The 15,851-nt window shown below is 34.9% G+C and overlaps 1 protein-coding gene across 1 annotated transcript in view; it reads right to left on the reverse strand.

The window, feature by feature from the left end:
- The window catches only part of zfpm2a (zinc finger protein, FOG family member 2a), a 126,615-nt gene that overhangs the window by 39,785 nt on the left and 70,979 nt on the right, over nucleotides 1-15,851 (reverse strand). The window lies entirely within an intron of this gene.

Consider the following 15,851-nt stretch of genomic DNA (forward strand, 5'->3'; position numbering starts at 1 on the left):
AGAAAAGAACTGATTTATAGTAATAACAGAAATATGCAAGTTCCAATTTACTAAATTTATTCTGTGCAAGATTTTAGAAATTCTAATCCTTGTACAATTCATATGCTTCAGCCCTTCTACAATAGGCAGTGTGAAAACATAAAATGATTATACATTAACTGAATCAGACTGTGACAAAGTGCAGTCTCCTTCAGTTTTTAAAGCTATTATTTCAAATGTAATAAAAAATGCTGCAATCATCCAGTTATGTCATCGTTTTTCTAGTTTTTCTCTTTATAAAGCCACCTGGTTGGTATCTAAAAAAGAGAACGGGTCTTTCTAATCAACACTGAAGAAGAGTAATTGATTATTCATTTTACTAGAGTCCTATAAGTAATCAAGGAAAATATTTATGGGCAGAAATAGCTTACTTACAAAGTATTGAGAAATATATAGTCTACATTATTTTCTTAAATCGTTGAATAATAACACTAAAACTTAGGAATGCATTTACTCTTTACTGCATCATCATTTTTTTTTTAATTTTATTTTATTAAGTGATCCTTTCACTTAAGTTTCACTGTAGTTTGTACTGAAAGATTGAAAGGTTGCAAACTGTTACTCATGCAAGACCAGGAAACCATTGTCATGTGTGAGTTTTGTGAAATGATACATTACCTGCTGACCTTACCCTGTCTTTTTCAAGTTCCTCTTTCAATCCTGAAATTCTCACTTATAATGCTCCACCACTGTCAGCCACAGACCTCAACATTTCATTTACGGATGCACAAAAGAAACACAGCTTTTGAGTCTAATGGATTTAGTTAAATATTTTATAGTTAACAAACACAACCTTAGCAAACGTGAGGAAAAATGAGGATCACATTATACTGTACAACTATCACAATACAAATTATTACAAAAGTGTTTCCAGTAAAAAAAGTGACACACTATCATAGCATTACAATGTCTGTACTGGTCATGACCTCTCCCACAGCCTTGACAGAATTAACGCACAGACCTGATCAGCCTCCGGAGAGACTGCTGTGGGATTTTCTACCATTCTTCCTGTGCAGCTGCAGCCAGGTAACACAAGTTGCACAATCATTATTTTCCTGTTTGTGGCATTGGTGTTTTGGATCCAAAGAAAAACTGACTTTATAGCTAGGGAACATTTTATCAGACACTGAGAAATTCTTTAATACCTTTAATCAGAAGATTCCAGGGAATCTTCCAACATGCATCAGGAATATACAGTATATACTGTATATTCAAGTGATGAATCTCACTGCTGATCTATAGGAGAAAAAGCCAAACTATATTGTTCATATATTCACTTCTTCAAATAACTGAAAGTTTGCAAATAATCCTCAAGAGCATTACTTTGTTGTGAAGAAAAAAACCCTCAAATCTTAATTTTTTTCTCCCAGACATATATTTCCCAAAAACACATTTGAGAAAATGCATCACCGAGTTTGATAGATGCTTTGTTTGTACTATTACTGGTGAGATGCTTCTGCACTTGTTTAACGCGAGACATGAAATATTACTTCCTCCACCTAACAAAGCCGACCTGTTTGGATGAGAGGAGAGATAGCATCCATCCTATTGGTAAAAGAAAGAAAGAAACAAACAAAAAAAGCTCTGTGACCTTTCACCCGACACAGGAAGTACAGCTGATAAGCAAGTACCAATTTCTTTTCTTTTTTTGAACAGCATTTATTCTCCCTTTGGCCCTCGTTTCACCTTGCTGCCGCCGTGCCCTTCTATTAAAAGGTGGTAATGGCAGCCAGCTTCCCTTAGGCTCTTTCATATTTGTCAGTCATGAAGGAAAGGGGGAAGATAAATCTTATTTCACCAGCTAAGGGGTTCTATCTCGCGAACAAAATAAAACCCCGTCCAAAACACTGCCTTGTGCATTAGGATGCTGTAGATTTAAGTCTTGTCCGCCATGATCAAACTAGGATTTATGAAGCATCGTAACTCCTGACAACATCCAGCAGCTTATTAATTTTATATATTTCTGTCCATTCCGTGAAATTCCCAGCCTTGACAGTCACTCAAGATAAGCCAAAAGCCTTTTGACAGGATAGAGTGTATATATATTTTTCACTGTTCTCCCGTTGGATAGGTTTAACAGAAACCTTGAGTGTGGAGCTCAGTGATTTGTCTCCCTTTTTGTCTACAGTCGGATCCTTAGATTTCTTCACCAGCTATTAAAATCAAGAGTTCTCTATGCATTGTTCTCTAAGACACCCACTCTATAAAACACATCTGGTACACTTGAACAAAAACATCACACATGCATCAACTGTAATTTAAAAAAGGTAACTTTTGCCAGCGGTAGAATGTCACCGAATATTTTTAGACCACTGCAAAATAAAGACACCCAGGTACACAAGAAAATACTTCATTAGGGATAATGTTAAAGATACTCTAAAGCTAGAAATTCATATTACAACTGTAAAGAGCAGCTGTTTACTAAAAACTCTTTTTTTCTGCCAGGTTTATTATAATCAGTTAAAACTACAAAAGTGAAGAGTAATGTCTAACCAACAGTGAGCAGTAAATTATACTTATAATCACAGTGTCAAATGATTATTTATCAACACGAACGAACAAAGGTTTACCATTGCTGACCCATCAACAGTACTATGAGATATTATATTCATATATTTTATACCAAAATACTGCCGCTGCTACTACACCGAAACGTCGTAGTAATTACAATTTTTTTACAGGAAACTATAATGTTCGTTATACAAATTATTCCACAGCTAATAGGCAAATACACTGAGCCACTGAAAAACAAATCTGGAGTCGCAGCAACCCATGAATATGATTTTCCCCAAATCTGAAAACTATAGTACACCAGCACATGGAGTGGGTGTTCTTCCAGCATGAGTGGGAAAATCAGGCACTGCCTCCCGTCTGGTAGGCACCAACTGCACTGCTCCAGTCAAGCAGCATAGAGAGAAGGAGGATGTAATCTGCAGAAGCTGTTGATACAGGGAAACACAGAGGTTCAGGTCAAAGGGATTAAAATGGTGGAGGTGGATGTAAGATGAACAGGGCTGTGAAACCACGACGTAGCAGCAGGCGTGCAACCTGACAACAGAGAAAAGTGGGGAGATTACAGCCAAGTGGCGGAGAATTCACAGACAAGGGAAGAGCTCCAAATGGCATTGGAACACAGCATTGCTTTGCACTCTTCAGCAATATCCAGGCTTAGAAGGGTAGGGTTGTGCTAGAGATTTTTTTTGGTCTTTCACTTAGGGCATTAGGGAGTGGGCATACAGTGATTGCAAACAGCTAATCAGCCCCATTACAGCCTCAGTCAGCATTTTGAACGACAGCGCAGGCTTTTAAAGAAATTGCTCAATATCATTCTATGATGTATACACAACCTTTAATGCACTTTTCACTTGCAATGTGAATCTAAAGCCATATGTCTTGTGATAATAAGACCACAGTAGAAAATCAATATGCAGTGAGAAGACCTCAAAAAGGCTCACAACCCAACAAAGAGAGAAAATCATTTAGCAGCAGATGGATCGGTATTCAAGATCGAAAAAAAATTAAATAGCTGCATTCACCAGGCAATGGGAAGCGCAAAGTGGATTCATGCTTTTTCACCCAAGTAAAAGGGTAGACACACTGTATATCCTTTAAATAAAATGTGGAAATCAAAACATTTGATCAGTTTTCAGAAAACATTTTAGTTAAACAAATGCTGTTTAGTAAAACTAATGAGGAGGAATGAAGCCAAATAGTTTGTCATTAGTTTTTGCGGCTTAAAAAAGACATACTACATTATCTATTGAGATCAAAGGACCCAGTGCTTGTGTTTCTATTTTGAGATATAATTGGTTTCATTTCCTAAATTTAGAAATGCATTAAAGGGTTTCTATGATTTCAAAGTGGAGAAGACCTCTCCATTCAACTGTAATTTTAAGTATTTTGTGCACACATGTCCTAGTTGCATTCTGCCCTCTAGGTCCTCCCTCTCTTTTCCTAGTAAAGCACTAGGATTGTCATGCGCGCATAGATATTGCTACTTCAGATCTAAAGATATAGTGTACACATACTGTACTTTGTTTTAATGTGAAGGATTTACTCGAGCCTGGTGTGTAGCTGTGTAGTGCACACAACTTTACTGGTCCAAACTCATGTTCAAAAAGAAGGAAACCATTAAGGAAATCATTCTCAAGAGCTCTGGTTCTTTATGAATAAAAACCAAACCAGTGTCAGTACCATCCCTGTCATCTCTCATTGTCTATTTTATCATCTTATCTGATTCTCTTTAGTCTTGAACAGAGAACACTTAAAGGGGATTATATTCAAGTATTCAAAATCCCTAATGACAAAATCAAACCAGTAGACTCAGTATCGACAGTGAAACGTTAGCAATGTTTCACTACAGGTGTGCCTTCTGACATCAAGGAGTGTGCAGCAGAAGTTTGGAAAAGTCACAAATGAGAAAAATGAAATGAATTAATTAAATATCGTATATATACAGTATTTTAGGTTTATCAAGTTACCAAAGTGCTGTGTTGCATGTTACAGTAGGTGCATACACAAGACACAGGCCAAGTTCTAATGCTATTAATGTGGAGATTAAAGTTGCAATTTTTTTACAGCGATTCAGTTAGAGCAATTCCTGCCTCGATAAGGAAGTGCACATTAGGGCAAAGCTCAGATTAAGCATTGAAATAAGCTTAATTGAAAACACTAATGATAATTTATTTTTGTGGTGGTGATATGTACTGTACAGTATGTCTGTGGGGGGAGAGGGACAGGGTGCTGTAAATTTCTTAGACTTAGCTAAGTGTGCTATGGGATGGATAAGAGTGGGACCTGCAGGACTGTGCTAAGGGAAAGAGCTTTTACGACTTAGAACAGAAGGTACTTCATCACTCAAAAGGTTGTAGTAATATGGAAAAAGCTACCCAGCCATGTTGTTGAAGCTGGCAACCTGAGATAACAGCATTAGAAAGGTTACAAATGAGAGGAGACCATTTGGTCCATCCAGCCTGTTTGGTAGTTGATATTTAATTGACTGAAGGATCCTGAAAGAAGCTAGGGTATCAGCTTCAACTAAAAGGCTGGTTAGCTTTTTCCACACTACCTCAACCTTTTGAGTTTTTCAAGGAATGGCTGGATGAGATCCTCAGATGGCCTCCTCCAATTTGCAGCCTCTCTTCTATCCAATAAAAGTAAAAAGTACACAATGTTTTTTTGTGTAAAGTAAGGTTATGATATACTGTACCACGCGATACTCAAATATTACAGAATGACACAGTAGTAAAAACCCAATTTAATAAAAGGGAACACAATACAAAGCATTTTAATAAATTATTACTTTGCACGATGAAAATATCTTGCACGGCCACCGTGTTTTGTACTATTACGAAATAGAGGATTTTTATGGGATTTACAGCTGTGGTCATATTTTTGTTAGCAGTGTAAACATGCTGTCCTGTTGAAGTGTCTAAGATTAATGTAAGTGATACTGACCTGGGAATTGAAGACCTGGTAATTTAAACCAAATTAGACAGCACTTGAATCCATTAAAATCACTAAAATCTGAAGACATTAAGGTAGAATAAGTAAACAAAGAGCCAAGGGTTAATCATTTACCTGGATTACTGGCTTCACACAGCCCACATCAGTCACTAATATAAACTACTGGCAAAAATGCAATAAAACAAATTCTGTGGTACCTTTTTTAATACTTTCACATGTCGAGCTTTTGTCCCTAAAACCCTTTTGGTGATTCACACCACCTCCCACTCCTTGTTATTTTACTGTGAAAATGATGGATTTTTATCAAGAACATTGTCAACCCACTTGATTTGCAATTCTTTACATGATAAGATAATAAGTGTGGCTTTTCACACCTACTAATTACAATAACAATTTTAGAATGAGCACAATTTTATACTACATTATATAAATACAGGTTTTGGATTACTTCTTTAACATCATGTTTAAAAAGCCAAGGGATTAGCTCAAAGGTAGCCATCTGGTTAGAAATCACGCTTTCCAAACAAGGATGCATGTTTCTTTCTGACGGTATAAACAAAATAGGAAAAACACAAAAGAACACTGTAATCTTAGGGACAAAAGGATAGATGTCTTTTGAATTTCTCTTACTGGGTGGGTTAATCGGTGAAAAAACAAAAACATTTTTTAACAGAATACTGTTTTTCCCCTGCCGATGATTTATGTACAGACAGCTGGATTAATTGCTTAAAGTTTCAGTGTAATTTGAAAAATATATACAGTATATATATTCTACTCCAGTCTCCTATGGAGATAACTGGGATAATAAATAGAACTTTGGTATTATTTGTGAGTATAGTGGGCATCCTAGATACATGGTTTCTATGTGGTTATTGAGTTTAAAGGAAAGTGGCACAAGACATTACATTCTGTTCCCACCCTACAGTGCACACTGAACCCTGCAGAGCTTCCACAGGATGCAGTAACTGTTCAGAGTGTGATAGTTTGCCATGACAGTCTGACCGTATAGAGTTATCCTGTGGCACAGTGCAATCAATTATTGTTGCAGCAGAATCATTAATAATTTCCTAATGAAAACGATTCTGTTGATCTCTGTTGTATTTTAATTAAACATAATTACACTGCAGCTCAGAGCTGTGGTGGAGACTCCTTTAGGGTACAATTTTGTTTTAATACACTGATAATGAAATTTTACATTGTGTCAGTTGTTTAGTTATTATTCAGTCTCTATGTTCCAGATAACAGATAATAACCTTAGTACCTCCTATTTCCTGCAGTCTTTTCAAAGGGAATGTTTAAATTAAACAATTAAATCTCCTTAACTGTTTAAAATATCCCTTGAAACCATAATGTGCTTTGTGCTGTCCATAAAGATACATATAAATTGTATTGTATTTTTTAAATCAAAATCCCTTTTTAAATAACTATGTATAATTTATGCAGCATTTTAACATAGTGTAGCCACAAACTGAAGGACTCCTGCTAAGCCACATGAACTTAGGAGCTTTATTTCATATACCTCAGCAAAAACAAACAACACTCTTCAGTAAGCAAAACAGGGGCAGTAAATTTCCAATTCTTAGGTCCGCAGCACTGAGTTATATTATTGCTGTGCAAGTGAATAACTCATGTATGCAGCAGAAACTGTGATTGATATGAGAATTATTGAAATACCTGGGAAAATGATGTGAGGAAAACAACTTCTTAAGCAAAAAATAATATAATGTGACAATCCATCAGTTCCATGAAGATGTGGATGGGGAAAGGAAACTGGCTTTGCATTGGTCATTGTTTATGCAAATTTTCAGAACGCAGGAATGGAATATTAGAAAATTGTTATTTAAGTAACTTCATATACAGCACAAAACACTACAAAGTTGTGATGAACATAAATTCTTAGTTGCTTTTTTTCAATGCAATATCCTCAAAATTCAGTCATACAGGCAATTTTATTTTACTTTCTTTCACTTTTTGAAGAACCTCTTCTTTCTTTTTTATTTTTTTTCAGAGAAGGTACATATCCCAGGACAGGAAAAATCTGAAATGGGGACAATAGCTAATTTTGGCTTAAAACTGGTTACAGCAATGTTATCACCTTATGAGGGCAGTGTTCACACTCTGTAAACGTATTTAATCAGATCTCAGAAAGTCAGCATGGTTTGATCTGCTTTGCACTAGGGGAGACCTCTAAGGAACTCCAGGTAACTGCTGTAAGAAGTGAATAGTACTGGAGTTTGGAGCAGTGGTTAGCATTTTGAGCTTATAGAACAACTGGAACGTTGTGGGTTATTGCCCCAGAAGAGACATTGCCGATGCACCATTGATCAAGGTACTTTGCCCAAGTTGCTCGAGTAAAATACCCAGCTACTGTATATAAATGGTTGCATAAATGTGTCAGGCTTTAAAAATATGTAACTCTTCTAAATGATTTCCAAATTCAGCGCACTAGGAAATTTGACCAGGGACCAGGTCATTACAGATCTACATAAGAGTTGAGATTTCAGTGTCACTGGGTAAAGCTGGGCTTGCACATCCTGGCCTACCTACTGTACATTTCTCCCTTAATTCAGTTGGTTAAGTCAGTTCCCACTCCTCCACCTGATCTGCGGTAAGTGGTGATAGAGGTGAATAATGGCAGCTGTGGAGCTGTGGATTCTCTACCGCATAGGAAAGACTCTTCTTCTGTGTGTAAAGTGCTTTAAGATCCTCTGGAATGGAAGGTGTTACACAGTATAAACACAATGCCTTATTAATATTAGTAAAGTAGAAGATGCAATGTTGAAAGAACTGGTCTAACTCAAAGTCAGGAAGTTTCCAAATACCGTACTGTCAAAATTCCCCGAATAAAAATGTAAAAGCTTATATACTTTAGTTTTACTTAAAGAAATACAGTACAGGGTACATTTTTCTTAGGTTGAATTTATGTTTAATTTTCACATCACTACAGCTCTTCCAATTACTACAGTCTATGGTACATGCATGTAGTGGATAGCACAATAGTTATTGCTGAATTGCATAGTAAAGATCACAATTTAAACAGAAAACTTATACAGCTAAAAAAATAATTCAAGTCCAAGAAAGGGCAAATCAGTTTGCATGTTTATTTCTGTCTGTTTTTGTAATTTTCAGTCATGGTTTTCAGAAATGGGGTGAAAAGTCTTTGAGAAAAAAAGACCCGCGCATACATTAACTGTATTTGGTAATTACTCTACATTTGCGCTGCCAATTTCTAAAACTCCAGTTGTTAAAAGAAGCTCCTGAAGTGTGGAGAACCACATTGTGGTTGTTCCAGGTGGATTTTTTGATAATGAGTTTCTGCAGTGGAGTTGAGAGTTTTAGTAATGGCTGGCTGAAGTATGAACTGCAGAACTGGTTCTAAGGCTGCTGTTACAAAAAAAAGGAACTAGCTACTATATGCCACAACTAAAAAAATGTAAAGAAATTATTGCTCAGGTATTTTTCTCATTAGCCTTAAAATTCAAGCTGAATGTATGCTTAATGTAATGTATTGAATTTACTTCAGTTTTTCAGTCAAGTAAAATTGTGAAAGATATGCTAAGCATATACAGTACAGTACAGTAGTACTAAAACAGAATAAGTATGTTTGATTCCACTTACAGGACAGAGTCTAAACTGACCCAGTGTTTGGATACTGTTGAATGGTGTGATGGGGAAACAAGCAGAAATAAAAACAGATTTACTGTTAACCACTCTGTGCAACTTTGGAAAAAGCAGTTCCAAGCTGTGAAATGGACACAAGTGAGGGTTTGAGCTATAGCTGGAGTGTGCTGTCAAACAGTAGCATTCTAAACTACAAAATCTCAGTGATAAGCATTATCAAAATCCATCAAAATTATTTAACACAAACAGAATTTAAGAATTACATTGAAAAGGAGGTGGAACTCCTTCCGTAAGCTTTTTCAGTAACGGCGTCAAAGAAACAATGAGAACTACCAAATGCTGTTGTGGCCTACTATTATTTTTTCAATCTCCCCTTAACTCCCATTATTACAATAAAGAATAAAAGTTGGATAATACATTTAAGAGAGCAACACCATTGAAGATAATATAGATTAAAGTCTCACCAGTGAATTGAACAAAACATTTAATTGATTTAAATTCTATACAGTACTTTTTATATTCTAGTTTAGATTTTTGCTAGATGGTTGGAACTCTGCACTTTTCTACATTAAATCTAACCAGCCAGTCTCAGATTATATCTAGAGTTAATCTTAATACATTTCTTTTGCATCTTCTACAATGCTAATTATCTAATGTGGTAAATCTGCAAATGCTGTGTTATTACATCTTTCAAATACCAAAAAAAGGAATAATATAAACAACACAAAGTACCATCTTAAATATAACAGAATCTAGATCATTGATCTCAATTAAAAAGAGGCATTGTGCTATTACAAAACCCACTGGGACATCATTAACTACAGTACATCACCCTATTTTGAGCATTCACCTCTTATCGCTACTGATTTCTATCCATGTTACAGTTTTCAGTCCAAACGCATAGATTTCCTTGAGGACGCACCACCTACAATTTAAGAATTTCTATCTAATGAGGAACTTGATCACAACTCTTCTGAAAATCTAAATATACAATATAATATGATCTGTTCTTATATATTCCTGCAATTCTTTGTCAAAAGAACTCTTAACAATTTTAAGCTACAGTACAGTACCTTTTATTAAGTTATAGTGACAACTAGTTTAGGTCTGAGATTTGTATGACCTTACATTGTAATAGTATACAAATAAGACTTGTATTGATCAATATTTGCTTTATTTGGTTTCGTTACCTTTTTGTATGTATGAGTGCCACATTAGCAATCCCATTCCAGCTATTACAGGTTAACTCTGTTTTGAGTGAGTATTGGGTGTTGTGTTAATAGCCTATAAATAAATAACATCTTCGGCATGAAGGTACCTGTAGCTCCTTGGCACAGTACACAGTACCACAGACATGACTGTGTGAAACAAACAAAAAGTTTCAGGAAGAATAAGAGTTTAACATTTGTTTAAATGAATTCATCATTGAGGATTTAAAACATTCGAAATGGGTCAGTTACAACCATGGTACCATAACAAACAGACCAGAAGGGATAAAAAAATACTAATTGCTTTAAGAAAATGTACAGTTAACCTTATTTTCTCTTCTTTCAGAAGATGGTATTATTTGGTTTAATTTGGTAAAAGACAAAAAACAACGCAGGCTGTGTCTGTGTTTGTCAAATTGGTTCAATATTTTGCAATGAAATACCTCTTTCAACTGGGGTCAGTGTCTGCAAGATCTGTTCTCCAGTAACTGGTCTTTGAAGGGTGCTGAACACAAATGCAATCATTTGACTTGCTTTAGATTTATGTTCTTTGAACACATTGCATCCAGCGCCTGGTTATACATCAAATATACATCATAGTACACATTTCTAAATAATACAGAAATTTGTGAAATCTGGAAATCTGGGTTTGAGTCCTTCCAAACCTTGTGGTTTGAAATACTTCCACTTCAATATATATTGAAACGCTACTATTTTGATGTTTCTCCTAGTACTGCACGGCTCATTAATATCAGACAAACTTTCAGACTTTTAAAAGATGGCTTACCCTAAGCTAACTTCACATGGATGAAAATGTAAGGAAATCCACGTATGTGTTTTATTGTAAATAGCTTTTATTATAGCAAAGTGTAAGCAAGCACAGGCAATCATCGAAAATGGACAATGTTTTCATACACAGTGAAAGCACATTGAAGTATAGTTTTTCAAATCAATGAGAAAAGCTCTCTTCTTGTCTCTCTTTTAGTGAAAGCCCTACATTTTCAGAAGGCTTTTATAGTAGGTCACATAGTAAAGATGCTAACAATAAAACTGCATAATGCTAACAAATAAAACTTCTAACTGCATTTTGTGCACCTTGACTTTAGTATTTGCTTCCTGTACACAACATGAAGTCCTGCTACTGAAAGCCCAGTAACTTATACAACAAAGGTGAATTTTTGTACTCTATACAGTATACAGTAGCTTTTATTACAAGCTATTATTAAAAAGTAAAACAAAATTTTACTTTTGTTGTCTTAGTAAAATTTGCATTTGTGAGACATGTTTTGCACTTGATTAACAGAATCATGCCATATGTTTCATGGCCCAGAGAGTACAACTTAATTTTATTGCTTTTTTACATCCTGCACTCAGAAGGACAAATGTTATCTCCAGCATAATCAAAAACAAGTAAAAAGAAATTACTGACCACACATTACCAACATGATACCACATCAAATGGATAAGCTGACGGATACTGTAAGATCCATCACATTTAAACATCAAGTAATTGCGTATGGGATTTTGCTAGCTTTGCACTGATCATCAGTTTCAGACATATCTAGTCTACCCTCTTCTTTTGACAGACGATGCATATAAGATGTTCAAGGACAAGTAGAAATGGATGTGGTAATACAGTTTGTGCCTGTTTAAGCTGTTCACGTTCACTGTGATGTACAGTACAGTATTTAAACCATGAACTTGCAGCTGAGTGGATGTATTGCAGAATACATTATGCCAGAATGTTTTTGTTATCACACTTCCACTCAGCCTTTACTTAAATAACATTAAATGTTACAAAATAACATACTCTGCAGGACGTTTAGATATTCAAGCCTGGTGATGAAAACAGTTGTAAAAAAAAAGTCCCACACACACAAATGGTGTGGTGTTTAAGAATTCAAAATAGCAGAAAAGAGTTGTGTAAAACCCACTTCTCTTTGATAAGATTTCATAAAAACCTAACTACAAAAACATCTTAAATAAAGGTCTCATCAAAAAGAGTCAAAATTAAAAAATGTCACTTCAGATGATCACTTCTTCACTTCTTTACGACAAAAAGAGTTTTCCTTTTAAGGGTCTACGGACAGTTATTATACTCACATCTAGGACACATCTAATTTTAAAGCCAGATAAGAAAATATGCCTATCTTCATTACTAATCAAGGGCTCACTGGGTTCAACACTGGCATCAGTCCAAAAAGTAACATTACTTCAATTTTGAAACACAGAGCCCATGAATGTCAGGTTGATTAGGATCTCAGCCAGCAACATTTAATTTCAGTTAAAAACTGTTTAACTGCATGTAAATAGAGATTTGCCACAGTTTTGAATAACATGACTGACGTTTGAGGAAAACAGACACTAAATATCAAATAGTGTGCAATAAATATTAGTGATACCTTTTCCTAACTCTTGCTTACTGTTGCTGAAAGAATCACAGCCAAGCATCTTTTAAACTACAAAAGTCATAGAAGCATTTGTACATAAGACTTCTGATTATCGTCTAAAAACCGTGTTTTGTGGAAAAAATAGGTCAGTTTTTTTTTGTACTGTTGCAGGTTATACTGTAATACAAAACTTAATCTCAAGCCTTTAGAAATACGAAAATTAATTTTGCAAATCCAGAACTAAAATCCATTTTGTTTTCATCTTATATGAATGTACAGAGCTGAGCAAACACACATTTAAGAAATAATTAATTAAATGGTGGACTATTGGTGGTCATATTATAGCTTGAAGAGACAAAGGCCTATACAGTACACATTTAGGCTGCCAACAGAAATAACTTCAAATGACACAAGGATAAGGTACACTACAAACACTACTGAAAATGAAAAATCCTAAATCCTTCAGAAAACAGGGTAGAAATCTCATTATTACTCTTTTTGTTTCATATATTTTTGAAATACGAAAAGATTAGAATTTTAAAGAACTGCATAATCTTCTTTAACAGCTTATCAAAACTTTAATGATTTCACGATAAAGAGCACAAAGTTAAGTAGCCGGTTAAGAGGATAACTCCCCAGTGCAGTCTAGTGATTAGTAGATGAGAATTGGGAGTGTGAAAATCCGGGAAGCAAATCCCAGTTCTGCCACAGATTCACTTTGAGGAGAAGAAACTCCATTTCAGCTGTAAATCTAGTCAGAAAAAAAGTAAGCAGTAAAACAACTTATGTCTCTTTAAATCATCTTCGACATGATGAGATGATAAACCCTGTTTAGCAGTCTTTGACCATGTTAAGCAGAAACAAGCATGTTACGATTGTTACAGAGACCGCGCCTGCCCTAAAATGAAAGAGGGGAAATAAAAAAAAGATCTTTAACGAGAGAAAAGCAATTTTAAATTAATGTTTTGTCAAGGCACAATGTTCAGCCATTAGTTAGTTACCAATGTGGCAATACAAAATAAATCTTAGCAAGGTTATCCTTCTTAGAGTGATAACCCAAGTTATTCAAAATCAAGTTCCACATTTTGTACATTTGGACCCTAAATGAAGAGGTGTATCTCATTATGGCAGAGTTCTTTGCTATGTATTGGCAAATTCACATATGAGAGACTTATTCACCATCAGGGTGGAGACAGAAGAAGAAGCTCTGTAGCTGGGGCTGATTTGCCTCACTGTGTCTAACTAAACCCTGCTGAGAAGGTACAGAGTGCAGTCAGTAGAAGATACCTGGGTGGATAACTCCAAAGTTCAATTTGCCCACTAGCAACACAATTTCCAACAGACAATAATTCCATAGTAATTTAATTGACTGTGCTCATTTATTTTCCATTTCTGTTTATGTACTGGCTCCTCGACAGGTTTTTCTTATTTAATAAACAAGGTTTTTAAATTTTGATACAACTTCTTTGTTGTTTTTGAGCAGCATATGTGAGGCTATATTACAGCAGATGGCTGGTGCACGTTTTTATGGTGAGCTGGTGAAGTAAGCTTCAACTAAGCAAAATTTAAGTCAAGCCAAAAACATCAAGTGTTGCCATTATAATATGCTCATAATTCAGATTTCTAATAAAAAACCACCAATAGCATCTGTGCTGAAAAAATGTATGTTCCTTTACTTTCCCTCTTCACCCATTGTTTGTTGTTTCACAACCCTATTTATGCTTTTTGCTACTTTAGACTGACACATAAACTCTCGAAAACAAATTGATCACTGCAAATATCACAGCACCCTCAAACAATGGGATATGTTGAAAATTCTCTCCATTAAAACAACTTTGAGAACTGTGAGCCTTGGTTAGGGTGCACAAAATATACATTTTTAGTTCTGGAATTTTGTCAACGAAGATTTACTCAACCAAGCTTTGAACATAAAAGGCCAGAGCTATTTCTTCCCCAAGTGTCTGGAATGCCCTGCCACACTCTATTAGATTATCTGAATCTGTTACTGCATTAAATCCTACCTAAAGGCATATCCGTCTCAAAAGGGTATTTCTTATTTGGTTTTCCGCGTAGCTTCTTAATAATAATATACAGTATAATATATATACACAGACACATAATTTCAAACATGTTAAGTGACATCTAAGGAAGTATTGTATTGATTTGAAGGGCTACAGTTCTTCAATATGAAACACTCTACTGATTGCTAATTGTGTCAACAGCCATCGGATCTGAGAGATGTAAAATCTCCATGGAGAAGAGGAGAAGAACAGAACATTGCACAAACATCCAGCAATGAAAGAGGCTCAAGACATTACATTTATAGTAAATCCACTTTCTACAAAAGGTTCTGCATTAAACCTCGCAGTAAAACAAAAGCAATGCAAAGCAGGCCAGTTTTCTTACTATATTTCATATCTGTCATAATAAATGTTGTTTTTAAAAGTAATACAGTATAAAATATTTACCTCAAAATGTTCCGCAATACATAAAGCGCACAAACACAATAAAATTAAATGACTGAAAATAACAAAACCAAAAAATAGTAGGTGAACAAGATCATAAAAGATTGTCTCTGACTATTATACTGCTGTTATACTTTAAGGTATATAAAATTAATATATTTATATTATACTACTGTAAGGCCTATTTGCTCATTGTTATTATACATTAATACACTAAATCATACATATTATTAATGATTTATAAAAAAAATATAGAGGTATTTGTCACTGATCATGACCCATACTTTATTATTATCATACGAGGGGTAATGTCACTGAATGTTACCCCAGCTTTATGGAAAAAGAAATAGGCAAAATAGTTTTTTGCATAGAAATTCATTACTAGATCTAGTATAAATTCTATAAGTATAAGTATATAAGTATAAATTCTATTTCACACTTGACTGTATACAATAGTAGGCCTACAACATGGTGTCATACAAAAACAAAAAGCAATAAGATCTCAGCCAGTTCATGATCTGAAATATTATATTTCAGTATATTATTGTGTTCATTATTACAATAATGAACACAATAATATACAAAAATAATTATTTGTAAGCGATTAACCAAAAATAGGCTGACAAGTAGGAAACCGAATAAGTAAAGGAGAAATACAGTAA

Source organism: Atractosteus spatula, chromosome 12 (genome assembly GCF_055471065.1).
Source record: "Atractosteus spatula isolate fAtrSpa1 chromosome 12, fAtrSpa1.hap1, whole genome shotgun sequence".
Lineage (NCBI taxonomy): Eukaryota > Metazoa > Chordata > Actinopteri > Semionotiformes > Lepisosteidae > Atractosteus > Atractosteus spatula.